The 21,001-nt window shown below is 40.5% G+C and overlaps 1 long non-coding RNA gene across 1 annotated transcript in view; it reads right to left on the bottom strand.

Annotated features, from left to right (window-relative positions):
- LOC147575636 (uncharacterized) overlaps window positions 1-21,001 on the bottom strand; it is a 464,128-nt gene that overhangs the window by 422,283 nt on the left and 20,844 nt on the right. Inside the window, exon 3 of the long non-coding RNA XR_015242581.1 lies at window positions 18,080-18,290. This is a non-coding gene — a long non-coding RNA (uncharacterized LOC147575636). The remainder of the gene's footprint in view (window positions 1-18,079; window positions 18,291-21,001) is intronic.

The raw sequence follows: 21,001 nt of genomic DNA, 5'->3' as shown, positions 1-21,001 counted from the left end.
TCATTCATCCCTCAGCTGAACTTGCTGACTGCAGCCCCAGTCAACATCTTAACTACAGACATCACAAGAGACCACAAGCCAGACCTCCTGGCAAAGCCACTCCCAAGTACCTAACCCACAGAAACTGCAAGGATAATAAATGTTTATTGTTGTTTTAAGCCAGTAAGTTTGGGATTAACTTTTTATACAGAAATAAATAACTAATTCACCAGGCAATCTTCCACAGGCCAAAGACTTTCAAATGTACAACCACAGCCTGAACCTCTCCTGTGAACTCAAGCCTTTGTAAGTAACTGCCTATTCCACATCTCCTTTTAGATATCTCAAAAGGATTTAAAACCCAGCACATGCAAGCTTGTGCTTTGTTCCTATACAAATATGATATTCTGGGGAACCTGGGTGGCTCAGTTGGCTGAGTGTCCAACTTTGGTTCAGATCATGATCTCATGATTTGTGAGTTCAAGTCCCCCATCAGGCTCACTGCTGTCAGCGCAGAGCCCGCTTTGTATCTTCTGTCCCCCTCTCTCTCTGCTTCCCCCCCCCCCGCCAGTGCTCTCTCTCTCAAAAATAAACATTAAAAAAACCCAAATATGATATTCCTCCAATATTCTTTATCTCAGTTAATGACGCAATGAATTTCCTTGTCTGGCATCTATTGCTTAGGAGAAGTCTGCTGTCAAAGCAACATTCTTTGGATGTAACCTGTCTTGCCCTTTACTAGCTTTTGAGACTTTCTCTGGATCCTTGAGCCCAATGATTGATTTGTTTTTATTTGTTCTAACACTTGGTTTGATTTTTTACACAATTCTTTAACTCTCGGAAGCTCTCAACTTTTGTCTCCCTGGTTATTGCATTTTGACTATTCTCACTATCCCTTCTGTATCAGTCGGGATCCATTCAGGAGACAGAACCCAACAGACTTCAATAGGCAGACACAACAGACTTCAATAGGCAGAAGTTAATCTGAAGAATTATTAACCAGACAAAAGGCAAAAAGGAGGCACCAAGGCATGGAGGCAGTAACTACATGACGTTGTCCCCCACTAGGTTTGGGGAAACAAAGGGATGAAGTAAGAATTGTAAAATTTAATTTTTTTTAATGTTTATTTTTGAGAGACAGAGACAGAGTGTGAGTGGGGGAGGGGCGGAGAGAGGGGGAGACCCAGAATCTGAAGCAGGCTCCAGGCTCTGAGCTGTCAGCACAGAGCCTTGACTCGGGGCTGGAACTCATGGACTGCAAAATCATTACCTGAGCTAAAGTCAGGCATTCAACCGACTGAGCCATCCAAGCACCCCTGGACTATTAAAATTTAAAAGCTTGGAGGAGGGAGCCTGAAGAACTAGAACTAATGCTTTTGAGGAAAGTGTGCTGGCCAGCTGGGACTTGGGTTTCTAAAAGGGTGCAATGAGGCTGGTCACACTAGTTTTGGAAAAACTGCTGCCACTGGAATGAATGCCACTGCCAGGACAGGCATTAAACATTATCCCCTAATCCACTCATCTACTCCCAGCACCTAGTAGCCCAAGGCTGGGGGATGTGTCAGTTTCATTCTTTCTTTCAAGCTTAGCTATATACTTTAAGCAAGCCTATGTGTTTGGAGCAGATAGGCGTCATTCCCTTACCTGGCTCGTCATCTGTCCGGAGTCTCTGTCCACTCCTCTTTATCTCCACTGTCCTCACTCTAATCCAAAGCATTGCCATTTCTTTCCTGGCCTAATACTGATGTCTTATGACTCGCCTATATGCATTCGTTCTATCATGGCTATCATCTACACTCGGCAGCTGACGTTTTCTCAGTGTCAACCCAAGAACATCATGTCTTCTTTAAGTTCCTTCCCATTGTTCTTAAAATAAAGATAGAAATCTTTCATATGTCCTACAAAGGCTCACAGGTCCTGACCCTGCTCACCACTCTGGTACCACCTTGCACACTCCCTCTCTCTGTGTTCTCCTGCCTGTAACACTTACCCTTCTCCTGAACTTCTGACACATTCATATAACCTGCCTGCCATATTTCCTTTCTTTCCTGCCCTGGGCCTAGTCTTCTCAGCATATTATTGATTAGAGTCAGGGACCTCTATATTGTTTTTGAGTTCTAGTGTCTAGCAGAGTACCACTATACTAGTATGCAAGCCACAAATTCTTATTATTCATCATCATGATAAAAACTTAGTGTCATTATAGTCAACACAGTAAAATTCGGCTAATTCAATTATTCCCCCAAGTAGTATACAAGGTTTAAAGCCTGCTCTTCTCAAGTAATTAAATGTTATAATTATCTAACACACTATTAGGCAATGCAGTTTCATGAATGTTAGTCCATTATTTCCAGCCCTTTATATTTTAAATTAATGACATAGTAATTTAAAAAAAAAAAAAACAACTTTAAAATACTTTACTTTGGCTGAAAACACAACTATCTTCAGATGGTGTTCAAAATGGTTTAAATTACCCAGATGCGGTGAACATGCAGTGAAATCTTAGAAAGGCCCTAAAGAATTCCCTAAGAATGATACATGAGCCAAGGACGTGACATTCATCTTGGAGGTTCTTTCTCTCCCTGAACAAGTTTGATAAAATGCCTTTTCTTCCACTTTGACCTTAAGCACTTAGAAATCATTTGTTTTACAAAAGCCCTGTGGTCCAAGATTATAGCAAGCAGAATAGTGACTTCTGTCTCATATTTCTATTGTGCATGGTTTATGGCTTTAGTTTAAGGGAGTGCTTTTGCATAAAAGTTTTTACATAGATTTTACTCCCATGCCTTTGTTGGCCTCCTCTGTGATTCTATGAAGAACATCTTTGTGCTTTCAAAGCTCGCCTCAAGCACAACACCTCCATGGGCTTGTCTAACAGCTACAACGAGCCAGTGTTACAGCAGCTGCACACGTATGTGTACTTATCCAGGTCCCATGCTTCAGCAAACTTCTTATCTTTGCCATTTTTATGAATCATGTTGATGTTACTTTAGCACCCAAGCATGGTAGTATGTTGCATCTTAAGAATATTTTTAGAATGATAACTTTTTGCCACTAGGCTGCCGGGCTTATTATAGTGTGACTTACACTGCAGACTTCCCTAAATTTAGCTTCCTTTTCATCCACTGTGACCATCCAGATATTCGAATTAGGTGTATTCAAGAGGCTAATAGCCAATGATTTGCCAGAGACCTATAAATATCGGCATGAATTTTATGTTTTCACTTGACATCAAGAGTGTTTCCATTGACAGTGATCCTGGACTCTTCCTGTCAGGACCTTGTTACGAATTTTCCAGACATTTGTAGAATCCTGAAAGTTTGTTTGTTTGTTTTTCAGATTGAAATGAACACATATCTCATGACAAAAGCATTATTTGGTAGAAGATCATTATGCAAACCATAATAAGGTCTCAAATTGTATGCTGCATGAAACATTTACTATAAGGGAACTTTACACATTTATAAAATTATTTACTATTAGCATAAATTTATGAAGAAAGATTGGGCATATTATTTTGCCCTCAATTTGAAATCTGTTGAGTTGTGGCTATTTTTCTAAAGGTTTATCATATGCTATCTTCCAATCTGGCATTTCACTACTACCCATGCATTATCTTCTCATAGGATGAGGTAACGCTGTTCATTTGCCTGTCCCAAATACATACTTATTGCTGTCATAGACCAAACAGATATTTTGCAGACCTACAAAAAAAGGTTCTTTTGTAGAAACTGATATAAATACTTCATAGTCTGCCTTAAGGATGTGAAAGCATGGTTAACCATGATCCAGATAAATATTTTCCACATCAGCCTAGGGCACCATCACACTTACTTCATATAAAACCAAGCCTCCAAAACACGTTCTTCTTTTTTTTTTTTTTTTTAATGTTTATTTATTTTTGAGAGACAGACAGAGTGTGAGCAGAGGAGGGGCAGAGAAAGAGGGAGACACAGAATCCGAAGCAGGCTCCAGGCTCTGAGCTGTCAGCACAGAGCCCAACATGGGGCTCGAATTCACGAACCGTGACATCATGATCTGAGCTGAAGATCAGCTCAATCGACCGAGCCACCCAGGCTGAGTTTTTCAATGACCATCAACACTTTATATTTAGTGAATTGATATATCCAGTATTTTAAATTTTCTAAGACTTTTCAATGAATAATGAAAGTGAGGGTCTCAGTAACAGTACATTTAAAAATAAGTTACTTCAGGGGAGCCTGGGTAGCTCAGTCAGCTGGGCAACTGGCTCTTGATGTCCATTCAGGTCATGGTCTCACAATTCGTGGGTTCAAGCCTGGCATCAGGCTGTGCACTGGCAGCACAGAGTCACTTAGTATACTGTCCTCAAGTTCCATCGATGTTGTTGCACAGGCAGGATTTCCTTCTTTCTCATGGTTGAATAATATCCATATATATATTTACATATGTATTATATATTTATATATAACATTCACAGATACATAATTTTCACATGTATATATTCAGTATATGTGATATATAATATATATGATATTCACTATATATAATATTCACATATGTGCTGTCAGTGCAGAGCATGCTTGGTACTCTCTCTCTCTTCCTCTCTCTCTGCCCCCTAATGCGGGCCTCGAACTCATGAACTGTGAGATCATGACCTGAGCCAAAATCAAGAGTGAGATGATTAACTGACTGAGCCACCCAGGCATGCCCAAAAACACATATTTTAAATTAAAAAAAAAAAAAAGAATTAAATTCTATCAAATTCAGCTTGAAATGTAAAAGCTAAAATAAAGAAAGCAGGGGTTTAATTGGAAGTTTCATTGTTGCGATGTCAGTGGCCAAATCAGGTGCCAGGAAATCAATTCCCTGTCTCTCTCTCTCCGTCTCTCCCTTTTTCTATCTCTCCCTCTCTCCCTCTTTCCCTCTCTCCCTCCCTTTACCTCTCTCTCGCTCCCTCTCTCCCTCCTTCTCTCTCTCTCCCTCTTCCTCTCTTTCTCTCCCTTTCTCCCCCCCTCTCTCTCTCTCCCCCCTTTTCCCGCTCTCTCTCTCCCTCTCTCCGTCTCTCCCTCTCCCTCTCCTGCCCTTTCCCTCTCTCTCTCTGTCTCTCTCCCTCTCTCCATCTCTCTATCTCTCCCTCTCTCCCTCTCTCTGTCTCTGTCTCTCTCTGTCTCTCTCTGTCTCTCTCTCTCTCTCTCTCTCACACACACACACACACACACACACACACACACACACACAGGAGTTAGGCCTCCTTTCTTTAGGTCATCCATCCCTTAGAGATGTTTCAACAGTGTTCCCTCTGAATCTGCTGGGCAATAAAGGAACTACCATATAATCCAGCAATCCCACTTCTTCTGATTACAAATATTCAAAGGTAATGAAAACAGATACCTGCACTCCCATGTTCACTGCAACATTAGCCACCATAGCCAAGATACAGAAACAACCTAAGTGTCCATCAATGGATGAGTGGATACAGATGATGTGATTTATACATCCTTCTTTTCTCATGGCTAAATTACATTCATACATATATGAATATTACATAATGTGAATGTTACATATATTATATATCATATATAGCAATTTTATACATGTGAAAATTATGTATCTGTGAATATAATATACACAAATATATAATACATATGTAAATATATATATGGATATTATACAGCCATGAGAAAGAAGGAAATCCTGCCTGTGCAACAACATTGATGGAACTTGAGGACATTATACTAAGCGAGACAAGTCAGACAAAGACAAATACTGTATGATATCACTTATATGTGAAATCTAGAAAAGCTGAACTCATAGAAATAAAGTAGAATAGTGGTTACCAGGGGCTGGGAGAGTAGGGTAATTAGGGAGATGATTTTTAAGGGTACAAACTTACGATTAGAAGATGAATAAACTCCGCAGGTCTAATGCAGTGTTAATGTAGGTGATTAGAGTCAATAATACTATATTATAAACCTCAAGTTGCTAAGATTCTAGATATTAAAATTGCTCATCACAAAAAGAGATGACAATTACATAATGAGCTAGAGCTGTTAGCTAAGCTATAATGGTAATCATATTGCAATATATAAATGTACCAATCAACATGCTGTACGCTTTAACCTTACACAATATTACATATCAATTACAACTCAACTTTTTTTAAAAAAGAAAGAAAAGTCAAGGTCACTTATCCCTACAGTCCTGAAACCAGGCAGTCATCAGCCTTAGAAGTGACTGCCATCAAAAACGAGTAGCTTCGATGTCCTTTATGAAGGCTTTCCTGACTCTCCTCGATACATTTGGCCACTCCTTTCTTGTGTGGCCATTGTATCCTAAAGACACCATTGTCAGGACATCTATGACACGTTCCTTCAGGGTAGTTGTATACCTGTCTGTTTCCTCCCCTGGGGAGGACCATAAAGACTGTGATCCCCGGAATACATTTCTTTCTAGCACTTCTCACAATATCTACCCCACAGTCAATGCTTAATGTATTCCTTGACTAAATTCTTCTGGACATACTCAAAGAAAGAAAACACAAACTTTAGTACCAGCACACTCTGTAAGCAATTGGGAAACAGAAGCCACGGAATATAACAAGCTAGAGTCATCCAATTTTGAGCACAAGTTTCTTAGGCCAAAATGAGGAAGGGCTGTAAAGCAGATTTTTTTTTTTAGCAGCAACAGTTACCATTCACAGGTCACCTCCCTTCTGAGCCTTCACATTGTAATCACATCGATTAGCTAATCTTTGGCACCACAGCAAGGGTCATTTTTCTGGTCAATATTCAGAAATTGTTGCCAGGTTATTTCGGTGCTTGGTGATTATAATTCCTTATGAAATTTGGCTATAAAATCTGTGTTTCTCCCAGTGTATGTACTCTGTATTGCCAAATGTGATACAGTCAGAAAGCACATTCCTTCATTATTTTTCTTTTACAAGAATAAAATTGGTAAAATACATTATTTGCTTTTAAGTGGAAAAACATTCCATTTTCCAGATGCCGGCTCTTCAGAAAACATTATAGATCTCTTGTTGAAATTTTTAGAAGTGATCACGTTATCATACATTTTACACTCCTGGTCAAGCTGTCAACACTACCAATGCATTTCCATAACTACCTACATATGCCCATTTCCTTGGGAGAAGAAAAGCAGAATGATACTAACTCTTCTGAACTTTCACATACATTTGAATTTTTATATGTCAAATCTCAGACTGTCAAAATTGGAAGCATAGACATTCTTTTCCTTAGAACATCAACTCTCATGAAACACTACCTTTAAAATAATCAACTTCTTAAAGAACCATAAATACTTTCCCAATCTTTACACACTCTTTTCCAAAAGTATATAATATTCACAGACCAGAAATGAAGGTGAGATTGTCTTTACATAAATTTAGCTTGGGAATCAGGAAAATATGACCTAATAGAGGAAATCTCTGGACAAGTTGAAGATAGTAAATGATATGGGAATTGGGAAACCTATTGCCACGGAGTCTTCCTTTAAATAGTGGCCTTTGTAAAATACATTCTGGTTCATACTCCTAACAAAAACGTGAAACAGAAATCTACTTTTCCATCCCAACTGGGTTTCCTCCAAACATGCTGCCTTCTCCCTAATGAGTTGGAATCGTGTGCACCATAAAGCAGCATAATGCATCCTGAAATGCTGACATTTCATTTTTAATTGAAATCAAACAGAAATAGTTCCACTGGGGAAAAAGAGAGTAAAGCTGGCTTTTGATAGAAATTAATAGAGGGGAGACTGAACTACTTCTCCCCACCATAAAGTAGTCGACCGGTGAAGGATGCCAGTCCTCTTGCCTGAGATTATCTCCAGGATTTTGGTGAAAAGAACATGTCTTATGGAGGCAGAACGAGAAATCATATCTAGATGGGCATATTTAAGAAATAAATGAAATTAAAAAAAACACATGAATATAAAGTTTAAGGGAAAACTTTAATTTTAGTATGAAAACACAGGGTAACAAGTGTAAAAGAGTTCATATTGCCAACAAAAATATCTGCAAAAATAAATCAGAAAATACATGCTTTGGGAAGTAAGATAAATTTATATTCTTGGGACTAATTTCCATATATCAGTGAAGAAAATTTCTTTTAAAAACAAGTTTATAGCAATACCTATAGCGGTAGTAACTGTAGAAGTTGTAGTTTGAGTAGTAGCAATAATATTAATGAAGATTAACATTTTTATATTTGTATATGGGTTATAAAATATTTTTATAAGAATTTTTAATGTTTTGATCCTCTAAAAAGTATTATGAAAACAGCTTTCTGAAGACAATATTTTATTTTCCAAAATACCAGACTTCAAATATAAAAAGCCATAATTTTAATGAAAACACTTTTCTTTATGCTCAAATTTTCTAGAAAGAATCTGTAGTATTTTGTATGAAATGCTGGCTTTCCAGAATGAGTCACTTCAAGACATTATTAAGTGAGGACTGGATAAGTAAGGGGGAGATGCCTGACACTGGGGAGTTCATAGGCCAGTGTTGCAGACAGGTACTTAAAGAGATAAATGACACTATGATATGATACCTGCTAGAACGGCAATAGGAACAAAGTACTTTGAGAGCACAGAGAAGGGAGGAAATAATCCTGCCTGGGGGAATCCGAGAAGGCTAGACTGAGGAGGGCACAACTAAGCCAGTAATTATCAATGATGAGGAGTTCACAGGGCGAAGAGAGGCAAGAGGGCATCAAAGGCAATAAAAACTCCATAGATAGTCAATGAAAGACATACAAAAAAAGGGGGGGCATTATGTTTGCCACTTCTTGAGTGTAAGGATACCAGGAGATGGGGCTAGAAACACGGTGGGGAGTAGATCAGGGGTCTGCAAATTACAGCTCACAAAACCCAAGAGCTAAGAATAGTTTTTATATTTTTAAACAGTAGAAAAAAAAGGAAAAAAGAAAAGAATACCTCAAGACAAGTGGGAATTATGTGAAATTCTGATTTCACTGTGCACAAATAAAGTGTTATTGGAACACGGGCATGCTCAGTCATTTACGTATTGTCTTTGGCTACTATCATAACTACAACCCCAGAGTGGGATAGCTCGACAGAGACTGTGTGGCCTGCAAAGCCCAAACAAAGTTTGCCAACTCCTAAACTAGCGAACTCAGGCTTTGTGTAGAGTCGGACATATAAAACCTGTGCTCCCAAGAAAGGTGTCAGGAGGCGTGATGTGGGACTCTTCAGCACACAGATGGTAATGGGAGCCATGGGTCCAGATGAGATTGCCTAACATGAAATCTGCAGAACTCCAACCATTTCAGGGGAGACAGATGAAGGGGGAGGTCCCGGGGAAGAGAATGAAGAACAAAGAACAACAATGCGAGACAGAGAGAGGGCACATGGCGAGTGGAATCTCATTTTTTTACATGAGAACATCTTTGACACCCTGTGGGATGCCCAAGTCTGACAGATGACCTCCTGAGTTCCTCTTTGAATCTAGCTTTTCTCCATTCTCCCTGCCAGTGTCTTCCCTGTGCACCCAGGTTACTGTTACATGATCCTCTTATTCTCCCACCCGTGGTCTAATCCAACACAACTGTCCACACTGATGCCAAAGTGGTCTTTTCAAAAACTGATGCCAGTGATATTTCCAAAATATTTATTCATATTTAAACATACTTAATCATAGCTGTCCAGTGTTTAAAATTTATCAGAGACTCTACTCTCTTATTTAATACATATCATTTATCTGTTGCTGCATAACAGTTGAACATAAAACTTAGCAGCTTAAAACAGCAAACGTGTCTGCCAGTTTCTGTGGCTCAGGAATCTGGCCACAGTTTTTCTGGGTTCCTCTGTCTCAGGGTTTCTCATGAGACTAGAAAGGTGTCAGCATGAGCTGAAGTCACCTGAAGGATCAAGTGGGGGAAATGCTACTTCTAAGCTCACTGAAATGGCTGTTCTCAGGCCTCAGGTCCTCAGTGATTTTTGGTGAAGATATTAGTTTTTTGAACAGCATCCACAACTGCGAGAAAATAAATTTCTGTTCTTTAAGCCACCCAATCTGTGGTATTCTGTTATGGCGGCTTGAGTAGACTAATATATGTGTAAGTCAGGCCCAAGTTTTTGCTCCTCAGTCAACTCTTTATAAGAAAGTTCCCCGTGAGGCCACAGGTGTGGATCGAAGGAGTGAAGTAATGCAGCATCAGTAGGAGTTAAAGAAGTCCGTGCCACCTGCTCATTCAACTCACTTGAGTGTTCAGAGCTTACTAGACATAGTGTCTTCTGCAATATTTCCATAGGATGATGGACGGCTGGTGCGCACACACAGTGTTAAGCTTTGATGGGTCAGACAACACTCCATTCATGCTGGCCAGGTCACAATGCATAGTCATTCAGTGGCTCATGGTTTCCCTAGACGGGCCCAGTAACAAGCCAAGAGCTATTTTTCAAAAGAGAATTGATGTGTGCAGAAGAGTTAGTGTTCTAAAATTAGAATGTGATGAGCGTTGCACAGTCCTGCGAATATACTAAAAAACACTGAAGACTTTAATGTGTGAATTATATCTAAAATATAAAGAACCATAAATCATCTATCCCGCAACCCTCCTCCCCCCCAAAAAAAAGAATAGGGCTTAGGGGTCTGCACTGTAGTTCTCCTATGGGGGCTTCCCAGAGGATCCTTAGAGCATCCCTACCTGCCAGAGATCACTGAGTACTCTTGAACTGCTGGGTCATAATGGAACCAAGAGGTAGAGTGGTCTCCTATACAGCTGGACCTTCTGCAAGCCTCAGGCCCACAGAGCTGGATACTCTGCCTCTGAGGAGAGCTGCCTGGAGATACTGATACCTTAGGACCTCAGAGATATGCTCCATATAGCTGGGACCCAAACCTTTAAGGCCCAACTGTTGCAGATACCACTGAATGGGCACAACGCAGCTGGTTGTGAGAAGGGCAACAAGTAGCTGGAGACTGGAGCCAACCATCTCTGCCTGAGTGAAGGGCCATGGTAAAGTATCACTGACAAGAATAGAAAGAAAACAAGACAGAGTAAGTTCCTTCTCCCCAACTCCAGCCTTCTGGTCTCCCTCACACACTCCCTGTTGACAAGAACCTAGAAAGGAACCAGCAATCAAGGGAAAGATGTGGTTTCCAGAGTCCAAGCTCTAGCATCACAGTGCAGAAAAAAGAAAAATATCTTCCTGTTTCTCCCACTAGACCCTAAGCCCCCCATGGATTGTGATTAAGCCTTATTTCTCTGTTTAAGATACTTAGAGCAGTGTCTGGCAAAATGTATTTAGGAATGAATGAATGAATAAAGAAAGAAAGAAAGAAAGAAAGAAAGAAAGAGAAAGAAAGAAAGAAAGAAAGAAAGAAAGAAAGAAAGAAAGAAAAGAAAGAAAGAAAAAAAGAAGAAAGAAAGAAAAGAAAGAGAGAAGCAAGGGAAGAAATGAAAAAAAAAAAAAGATGCTATTTAAGGGTATGAAGAACCTCAGGGTGGACAAGTCAGACAGATACTGAGGAGAGGTCAGAATTGGCCAGTACTACCAGGAAGGAAGTAAAAGAGGCGACTGTGGAAGGAAAAGGCTCTTCCATGGAGGTGGGTGGTAAGTGGAAGGAGGGCTGTAGGAACATAGCTAGAGGGGAGTTCTGTGTGACAGAAAAATTGGTTCACTTGCTTGTTTCCAGGATGTGGAAACCTGTACAGGTTTACAAGTTGAGTAAAACAAGAGAAGGAAAATTTGAACTTGCAGGAAAAAGGAGGGATGAGTGATGAATGGATACAGCTGTTCTGTCTTCTTCTTCTTTTGAGTCTTTCTAACATTTCTTTTTTTTTTTTTAATGTTTATTTATTTTTGAGAGAGAGAGAGAGAGAGATAGCATGAACAGGGAAGGGGCAGAGAGCGAAGGAGACAGAATCTGAAGCAGGCTCCAGGCTCTGATCTGTCAGCACAGAGCCTGACATAGGGCTCGAACTCATGAACTGCGAGATCATGACCTGAGCTGAAGTTGGACATTTAGCTGACTGAGCCACCCAGGTGCCCCGAGACTTTCCAAAATTTCTACCTAGAGACCTTGAATGGCTTTTTGGGGTACTTCAGATACAGGTTTTATGCTAGATTTGATGAAAATAATATGGGGTATATTTTAAGGTCTGAGGCCAGATGCTCTCAGTCTTCAAAAACATTTAGTCCTATACTGACTTCTTGAGGGCCACCAGGCACTAGGGAGATGCCTCGAGGGAAGAGTGCAGCTGTGTATTCTTTATAGTGAGACAATTATTTAGTTATAATCCAACTTGTGGTAAAGCCTATTAGTTCTTCACAGAGGTGTCCTCACATACCTAACCTCTACAAATTTGCCTAGAGATTTTTAAGGAAAATCAAGAGTACCAATGAACTTAAAAAATGTATTATAAAATGAATGACAAAAATAAACATCCATAAATGAAAAACACTTTATTCCTTTTCTTTATCTGATACTCCATTAAAATTTCACCATATTAATATCTCAGTTATTTCATGAAAGCAGTTTAATGAATCCTTTGGAAAATTCTAATAAAAATAAGAAATCGATTATCTCAGTCTCAAATTTGCCACAATTAAAAGGAAACTTTTTTGAATTGGACTGTTTTTCCCTAAAGAATCTTCTTCTTATAACGAAGAATATTGCAGTACGCTCTAAATAGATGTTTAAAATCTCTCTCATATGTTCTGGAAATCTCTCTCATTGAGACAGTCCCAGCTTGACAGCCCTGCAATAACCATTAAATATTAAAATAACATTAAAGAGCAACTGCTCCCCTCATGGATATAGCTACAAAACTCCGTTTCACACTAATGGGGCTCACACAGCTAAATCCCCGTGTGCTGTACTGAAAATTTACCCCTAAGGATCCGAGGATCAGACAAAGTCAAGAAAATGATAAACTCACTTGCAAAAAAAATAATCGATCCACTACCAACAAATTATTATTATTCCTGAAATTACAATCACATAATCATCCTAAAAATCAGATTGTCTAGGATTTAACAGCATCCAATTCTGCATTCACATAATATACATTTGTGATGTAGTAAAATTCATACTTGTATTGCAAGATAATTTGGATGTTGTAAAGATATTTATAAAGTTATAAAAATTGTGTCTCATTTACAAAGATCGCCTAAAGCCAGAATCTAATTCTAAATATTTTTTTATGTGCACTATTTCTGTAGACACTAGCACCATAATGCTTAAGCTTAAGAACTGCTTTTTGTTGTTGTTTATATAGGTTTAAAGTAAAGGGGGGAAAGGTAATGTGCATAACCAATAGTGTTAATATTTAAATTTATATGGAGCTCTTAGTTTCTCCAAAAGTAACATTTTAAGAAATTATGGCAACTTTGACTCAGTTGTACCACACTATATTAATAACCATCCATAGTCACTATCCCGGAAGCAGTCACAAGCTATTGAAAAGACACTACGTTTAACAGAATGTACTCTAGACTAAGTTTTAGCTTACCCAAAATTTATCTTAGCCAAATATCAAACTAAGACCCATCTGTTGAATTCTCCAAGTCACAACTTTATCAGCTATAAAATGGACTTGGGGATCTCTTAAATCTGCAGTGTGTCATTTTCTTTTGGGACAGCTAATTTGGTTTATACTGAGTCTGGTTAGATTGTCCCACTTCCCACCCTCCTTCTCCCCCCAACATACACACACAAGCATAAACATAAAAAGGAAAAAGGAATTTTAAAATCTTACAAAGAACTATGGTATAAGTGTGTCTGTAATATTCTGTGAAATTCCTACTTGTGAATGTCAAAGTATTTCCCAGAATTGAGAGAGGCCTAGAGAATGAGAAAGGGGGAGGGGTAGTGTTGTTTTGTGGAGAAAACACCCAGATGGAAGATGTGTTCCACCACTACCAACTCTGTGATCTTGGACAGACCACTTCCTTTCTCTAGATTATACTTTCCTTCTGTGAAGAACATAGAGAGCGGTGGATATTGGATAAAATGGTCATGAAGTGCACTTGCAACTCTGAAATTGGATGCCTCTAACTAAAATGTCACTATTATGACAAACCAAAGTAGTTACTCTTAAGTCTGCAGAGAAGAAAAGAAGAGGGTGTGTGTGTGTGTGTGTGTGTGTGTGTGTGTGTGTGTGAAAGAGAGAGAGAGAGAGAGAAAGAGAGAGAGAGATAAAGGGTGAAGAAGACAGGAAATAAAGTAGATATGGATCATTTTGCAAATTCAATAGTAGTACAAGAACTGGGAGGTATCTAGAAAGATTAAAGATTTCCTGACCTTTGTTGAGCACTTCTGTGTGTCAGGTATGAAGCTAATAGCACTGCAGATACTGTCTCATTAAATTCTCATTATGAACCCTGTGAGACCTACTATAATTATCCCCATCTTCTAGATGAGAAAACAAAGGCCTAGAGAGTCTTGAGTTCCATAGGTATTGTTACTAACGAAAACACGTGAAATAGAGACTGAGTCATGTCCCCAGAAGAGTCATCTTTTAGAGTCAATCAGAGTCAACATTATAGAGAATGACCCTCTGCTTTCTTTGTTTGGTAAGAGACTTTTTGGTAACACCACTGAACACACTCTAATTGTATATACTGCTGGCCCATCCCAGCAACAATATTCTTTTTCTTTCATCCACTACAAAAGTGGTATTACAATCTTCTAAGGATAACCCCATTGTCTGGCACTTAAACGTTTGTTGAAAGAATGAAGCTTCCCAACTAAGATGGGAGAACATGAACCAAATTTACCCTGTCACCTAAAAGAGCCAAAAGGACCCCCAAAGTGGACAAAATACATGAAAGAATAGTTTTTAATTTGCTAGGCATGCAGCAACAAAGAACTGTGATCCCTAAGCGATCGGAAATGAACAAGGTGAGCCCTATGATTGCCCAATTTAATGACTGGAGGGTTTCAAGGTTCTCTGAGTTGAGAAGACAACTGAAACTCTGGAAAGACCGAGGCAACTCACATTGATGAGACAGAGGACCAGACAGCAATAACTCCAGAGAACTGCACAAGGACATCCTTGAATATTTATCAAAGTACTGATTAGCACAGGAAGTGATGGCTCTATCTGAGGCCCAAGAAAGAACCACCTGCAAGAGCACTGCTCAGTGCTCACACTGGGCTGGGAACAGTGCCCGTAATCAAAAGGAAAGTTTCTTGACATTGGTCTTGGGAATGATTTCTTGGACATGACACCAAAGCACAAGCAAAAGAAACAAAAATAGACAAGTGGGACTACATCAAACTGAAAAGGTGTGCACAGCAAAGGAAACAAGAGAGTGAAAGGGCAGCCAATGGAATGAGGGAAAATATTGGCAAACCGTATATCTGATAAAGGTTGATAATCAAAATGTGTAAGGAACCTGCAACTCAACAGCAAAAACAAAACAAAACAAAATAAAAACCTGATTGGAAAATAGACAAAGGACTTTTATCTAAAGACATGCAAATGGCCAATAGTTATATGAAAAAATGTCAAACATCACTAATGATCAGGGAAATGCTCAACAAAGTATCACCTCAAATCTTTTAGGATTGCTATATAGATTATATATATATAGCATATATATATAATATATATTTGCATATAATATGTAGCACATTATATATTATATATAGCATATAATATATATAATATATAATATATAATAGCTATATATATATATATATATAATAAGTTTTGTCGAGGATGGAAAAATCAGAACTCTTGTACTCTTGTACCCTGTTGGTAGAAATATAAAATGGTGCAGCTACTACAGAAAACAGTTTGGTGGTTCTTCGAAAAATTAAAAATAGGTCTACCATATGATCAGGCAATCCCAGTTCTGGGTATATATCCAAAAGAATTGAAATCAGGGTCTTGAAGTGGTATCTGCATTCTCAAGTTTATCGGGGCATTATTCACAATAGCCAAGACATGGAAACAAATTAAATGTCCATCAACAGATGAATGGATCAGGACAACGTGATGCACACCCACAATGGAATATTATTCAGCCTTAAAAAGGAAAGAAATCTTGTATGTGACAATATGGATAAGCCTAGAGGACACTATGCTAAGTGAAATAAGCCAATCATGGAAAGTCAAATCCTGCATGAGGTATTTTAAATAGTTAAACTTCTAGAAACAGACAGTAGACTAATGGTTGCCAAGGGGAGTTGTTGTTCAATGGGTATAAAATTTCAATTATGCAGCATGAATAAATTCAAGAGATGTGTTGTATAATATTGTGACTATAGTTAGCAATACTGCAGTGTGCACTTAAAATTTTGTTAAGGGTCTCATGATAAGTGTTCTTACCACAATTACAAAAAAGAAAGAAAACCAAAGTCCAATATTCCTCATGAACACAGGTTCAAAACTAAAATTCTAAACTAAATTTTAGTACTTAAATATAACAATATATAAAGTGGATAATATATCATGCTAGACTGGGGTTAATCTCAGGAATTCAGGCTGGTTTAACATTTGAAAATCAATTAATATAAATCACCATATTAAAAACCAAAGAAAAAAAATGTTAAACTCATTTGATGCTGAGCAGGTTCAACATTCATTCTAAAATTTGGTGGGTTTTTTTTTACATTTATTTATTTTTGAAAGAAAGAGTGAGACAGAGCACAAGCAGGGAAGGCGCAGAGAGAGAAGGAGACACGGAATCTGAAGCAGGCTCCAGGCTCTGAGCAAGGGTCAGCGTAGAGCCCGGTGTGGGGCTCAAACCCACCACCCGTGAGATAATGACCTGAGCCCACGTCGGATGCTTAACCGACTGAGCCACACAGGCACCCCTCAACATTCATTCTAAATTTTAACTTTCATCAAACTAGGAATAAAAGGGAATTTCCTCAACCTCATAAAGGATATTTATTTTAAAAATGAAAAGAAGGCTACACAACTGACATCATAATTAATGATAAAAGACGGAGTACTGTCCCTCTAGAATCAGGAAGAGGGCAAAAAAATGTCTGGTTTTACCGTTTCTATTGAACATTACATTTAAGGTGATGGCCAGTGCAGTAAGACAATAAAGGCCTCGATATTGGAAATGAAGTAAAACTGTCTTTCTCCACAGGTAGGATCGCTTATGTAGTAAATGTGGTGGGATCTGCCAGAGCACATGCGTGGTCACTGGAAAAATCACTGAGTTGGGCCCCATTGGCTTCAGCATTCCTGCCTATCTCCAGGCATCTCTATGCTGGGCGCGGGCAGGGATTTCTTGCACTCCTCCACAGGTCTCGGGGACCGCCACAGGAATAGGGGCAGGGGCACTGGGACGATCTGCACACTTTACAGGACCTGGCAGCACCCACACTTCTAGAAACAGCGGGCTGGCGGACAAGGTCCCCCTCTGCTACGACAGGCATGCCACTGAGCCAACACCGGAGTTTGAGCCCCGGCACACGTGGGCCCACGGGACACGTTCTCCACCCATGCCTTGATGAGGAAGGGAAGTTCTTACCACCCCCCCGCCAGGTTCTGCCCGCTGCAGCACTGTGCGCACCGCCAGGAGCTGTTACTCTGCGGGAAGGGTGTTGGGTTTCTGTCCCTTCCGGAGCTGGGACCCAAGTCCTGGGTGTACTCCCTCCACAGCTCCCAGCCCACGCCTTCCGGAGTCACAGACACAGCTAATTCACTAATTCAAGTGGTAGCCCTGATTCGGAGGTCAGCCAAGGTCTCCCCCTGAGTCTCTGCTCTGCCAGCCCGGGAGCCCGTGGAGTCCGCAGGCCCGCAGCCAGTCTCTAACCTCAGCTCTTCTCCCAGCCTGCTAACCCTGCTTCGGCCTCTGGCTGGGGTGGGTGGTTGACCCACGGCGCAGCCCGGAAGCCCACCCCGACCCACCCAGAGGTCCAGGGGCACCCCGAATTTCCCCGCGGATGCCTCCTTGCCACAGCCCATGGCTGCCTCTCCGGGCGGGCCTGCCACTCGCCGGGGGGGGGGGGGGGGGGGGGGGAACCCGGCCCTGCGCGCGGGGGGCACGGGAGACCCACGGCAGAGGCCCGCCACTCCAGATCCGAGGCGCAGTTCCAACATGCAAGGGGTCTGACCTACTGGGGCATCGCCCGCCAGAATCTTAAACATTTACACCGCGACCTTACCTGCATTCATTCCCCACGAACGCCCTCCTGGTGGTTTTTCTGAAGGCCGCCTGCGTCCGTCCCTGTGGCGCTGTGGCAGTGGAATCAAGGAACGCACCTTCCCGAGACAGGGGAGGGGGTCAGGAGCCTCCAATTGCCCCTCCTCACAGGTCGATCGGAGGCCATGACCTCTCGAAGACCTCCTCCAACCACTGTTGTTAAGTCAAACAACCTGGATGGATCCAAAAATAAATACACAGAGTTCAAGAAGCCTGATAAATACATATATTCCACGTTGTAGGATTTCACGTGTATAAACATCCCAGAAAATGTGGACTACTGTGGCAGAAAGCAAAATATTGGTTGCCTGGGCACAGAGGTGAGAGGTGGGGTGGAGGGAGCAGCCAGGAGGGCGGTGTGTATAACAGGAGCATGAAAAAATTGAGGGCGGGGGATGGATACGTGCAAATCTTAATTGATTTCATGGGTATATATGTATGCCAAATTGTACACTTTAAATACGTACAGTTTACTGAATATCTAGTTTCCCTCAATAAAGCTATCTTTTAAATATGAAAAGGCCAATTTTTCACCAAATAAATAATATTGTGAACAATGTTGCTTAGTGCTTTCCCATTTCTTCACCACAACAACCCAGTGAGCTGGATACTCACTGAGCGAGCTACTGATTATTATTATATTATGGTTATATATTATTATTATTATTATTATTATTACTATATTGTTTCTGTGTAATACATGATGAACTCAGAGGCTCAAGGACATTAACTTTGCCAGTGTCAGATAACCTTTATCAGCAAACACAATGTAGAAATCCTTCAACGCAAATGAAATAAAGGGACAAACCTGATTTTATTACAGTGATCCTCAAACATTTCCATTTCTGCCCCCTTCACACAGCCCTAAGAGGGTCTCCCTGAACTCAAGAATCCACATCACTCTGAATTTCCAGTCTTCCCAGGAATGTAAGGTGACACCATCTCAGTCTGCACTGGCCGATGCAGTAGCTACTGAGCACTTGAAATCTATGTGGCATATCTGCAGTGAGATACAGTATAAGATACAGCCCCGATTTTGAAGATGTAACTATCTCACTAATATTTTTATATTGATTACATGTGGAATGTATAATATTTTGGATATATCAGGTTAAATAAAATATCACATTAATTTCACTTATCTTTACTTTTTAAAAAATGTTCATCTATTTATTTCGAGAGAGTGTGCACGTGATGGGGGAGGGGCAGGGAAGGGGGCAAGAGAGAATCCCAAGCAGGGTCCACCACGCTCAGGGCAGAGCACAACGTGGATCTCAATCTTAACGATCTGAGCCAATATCAAGAATTGGATGCTTAACTGACTGAGTCACCCAGAAGCCCCTGTTTATCTTCACTTTTTTCTTTTTTTTTAATGTTTATTTTTTGAGAGACACACAGAGAGAGAGAGAGACAGACAGACAGAAAGAGAGAGAGAAAGTGTGGGGCAGGGTCAGAGAAAGAGGGAGATACAGAACCCAAAGCAGGCTCCAGCCTCTGAGCTGTCAGCACAGAGCCCAGTGCGGGACTTGAACGCATGAACCGCGAGCTGAAGTCAGATGCTTAACCAACTGAGCCACCCAGGTGCCCCATTCTGTACTTTTTAAATGTGGTTCCTAAAAAAATTTTAACGACACATGTGTCTTACATTATATTTCTACTGGACAGCAGTGGTCTAAATCATACCGAGAATAGCAATGGTATGCCTTTCATTATGACAACTTCAGAAAATAATGAATTTTAAGCATGTGCTATCTGGCTTCAAGTCTGCAAGCAGGTGGAAGTCTCTAAGTAGGATGCCACTCAGAGAATCTATGGGGATACCTGAAGAAAAAAATGGGCCAATAGAGGTAGAAGAGCAGATGGTGAGTAGAAAGAAAAGGGGGCACAACTGGCCATGAATTCATAGTAGGTGGTGGAAAATATTCAATCCAAACTCCTTTAAGATCAATTTTATAAGTCAAGGCCATTCTTGTGCTAGAATGCTGCAGGGTACAATGCTAGGGTTTTGGAGCATTGAGCTCCAGTGAGTGTTTGTGGAAGTCGTGAAAGGTGAGCCAACCCAGAGTTGTCTGGACCCAACCAAGGTCTTATCTGTGCAACCATTACTAAAGATTTGAGGCAGTAGCTATGGTTTTTGCATCTGTGAATGAAAATCTTGATCTCCTCAAAGTCTTTGACTCATGCCAGACTCTTGTGCACCATACTGCTCTCTCTACTTCTCTTATTTCTCAGTCAGCTAGAGCTCTGCCACGTTGTTTGGATTCATGAGAGTGTCAGTGAATCTTGGAAGGCCTTCTTGGGCTCCCAGTGCTAACACTTCATATAAGTCCAGTAGGTGATTGAATTGCATGGTACTGGCAGAAGCGCTGCATTCCAGGACTTGTAGGTAGTGCTCAGTTCTTCTCTTATATTAAATCCAGCTCATGTAAAATACTGTTGAAATTGCAAGGCATGGCAAATGTCACAAAAGTCAGAGCCAAGTCTTGCAATAAAATTTTGCTGTCCCAGACTCTTTCCTCTGGAATGCCTCACGCTGCCATGTTGACCACCTCCATAGGTACAATCTTTCCATCTTGGTGGATATCTTCCTGTTGTAACCATTAAGGAGTCAATATATAGCCTCCTTTTTATCACCTTCTGAATTTGGAATCAATGGAAAAACAGCCCCAGGACAGATGATGAGAGAATGTGGCTTTAGATTAGAGGCCCAGAAATCTCCCCAATACTGAAGTATTGAATCCCTTGAACAAGAGAGACATCCCCACAGTGGCCAATAGAGCTGGGCAAACAAAGGCCTACTCCAAGTATAGGCCAGAGTGTAAATATCCTGTGGCATCCCCCAAGGAAGAGTACCCAAGAAGGCGCTGAGCTGAGCATGTTCAGT

The sequence above is a fragment of the Puma concolor genome, chromosome D3 (genome assembly GCF_028749965.1).
Source record: "Puma concolor isolate L17-30 chromosome D3, mPumCon1.1.hap2, whole genome shotgun sequence".
Taxonomy (NCBI): domain Eukaryota; kingdom Metazoa; phylum Chordata; class Mammalia; order Carnivora; family Felidae; genus Puma; species Puma concolor.
Note: the sequence above shows the minus strand (reverse complement) of the source record. Positions and strands in the feature narration are given on the sequence as shown.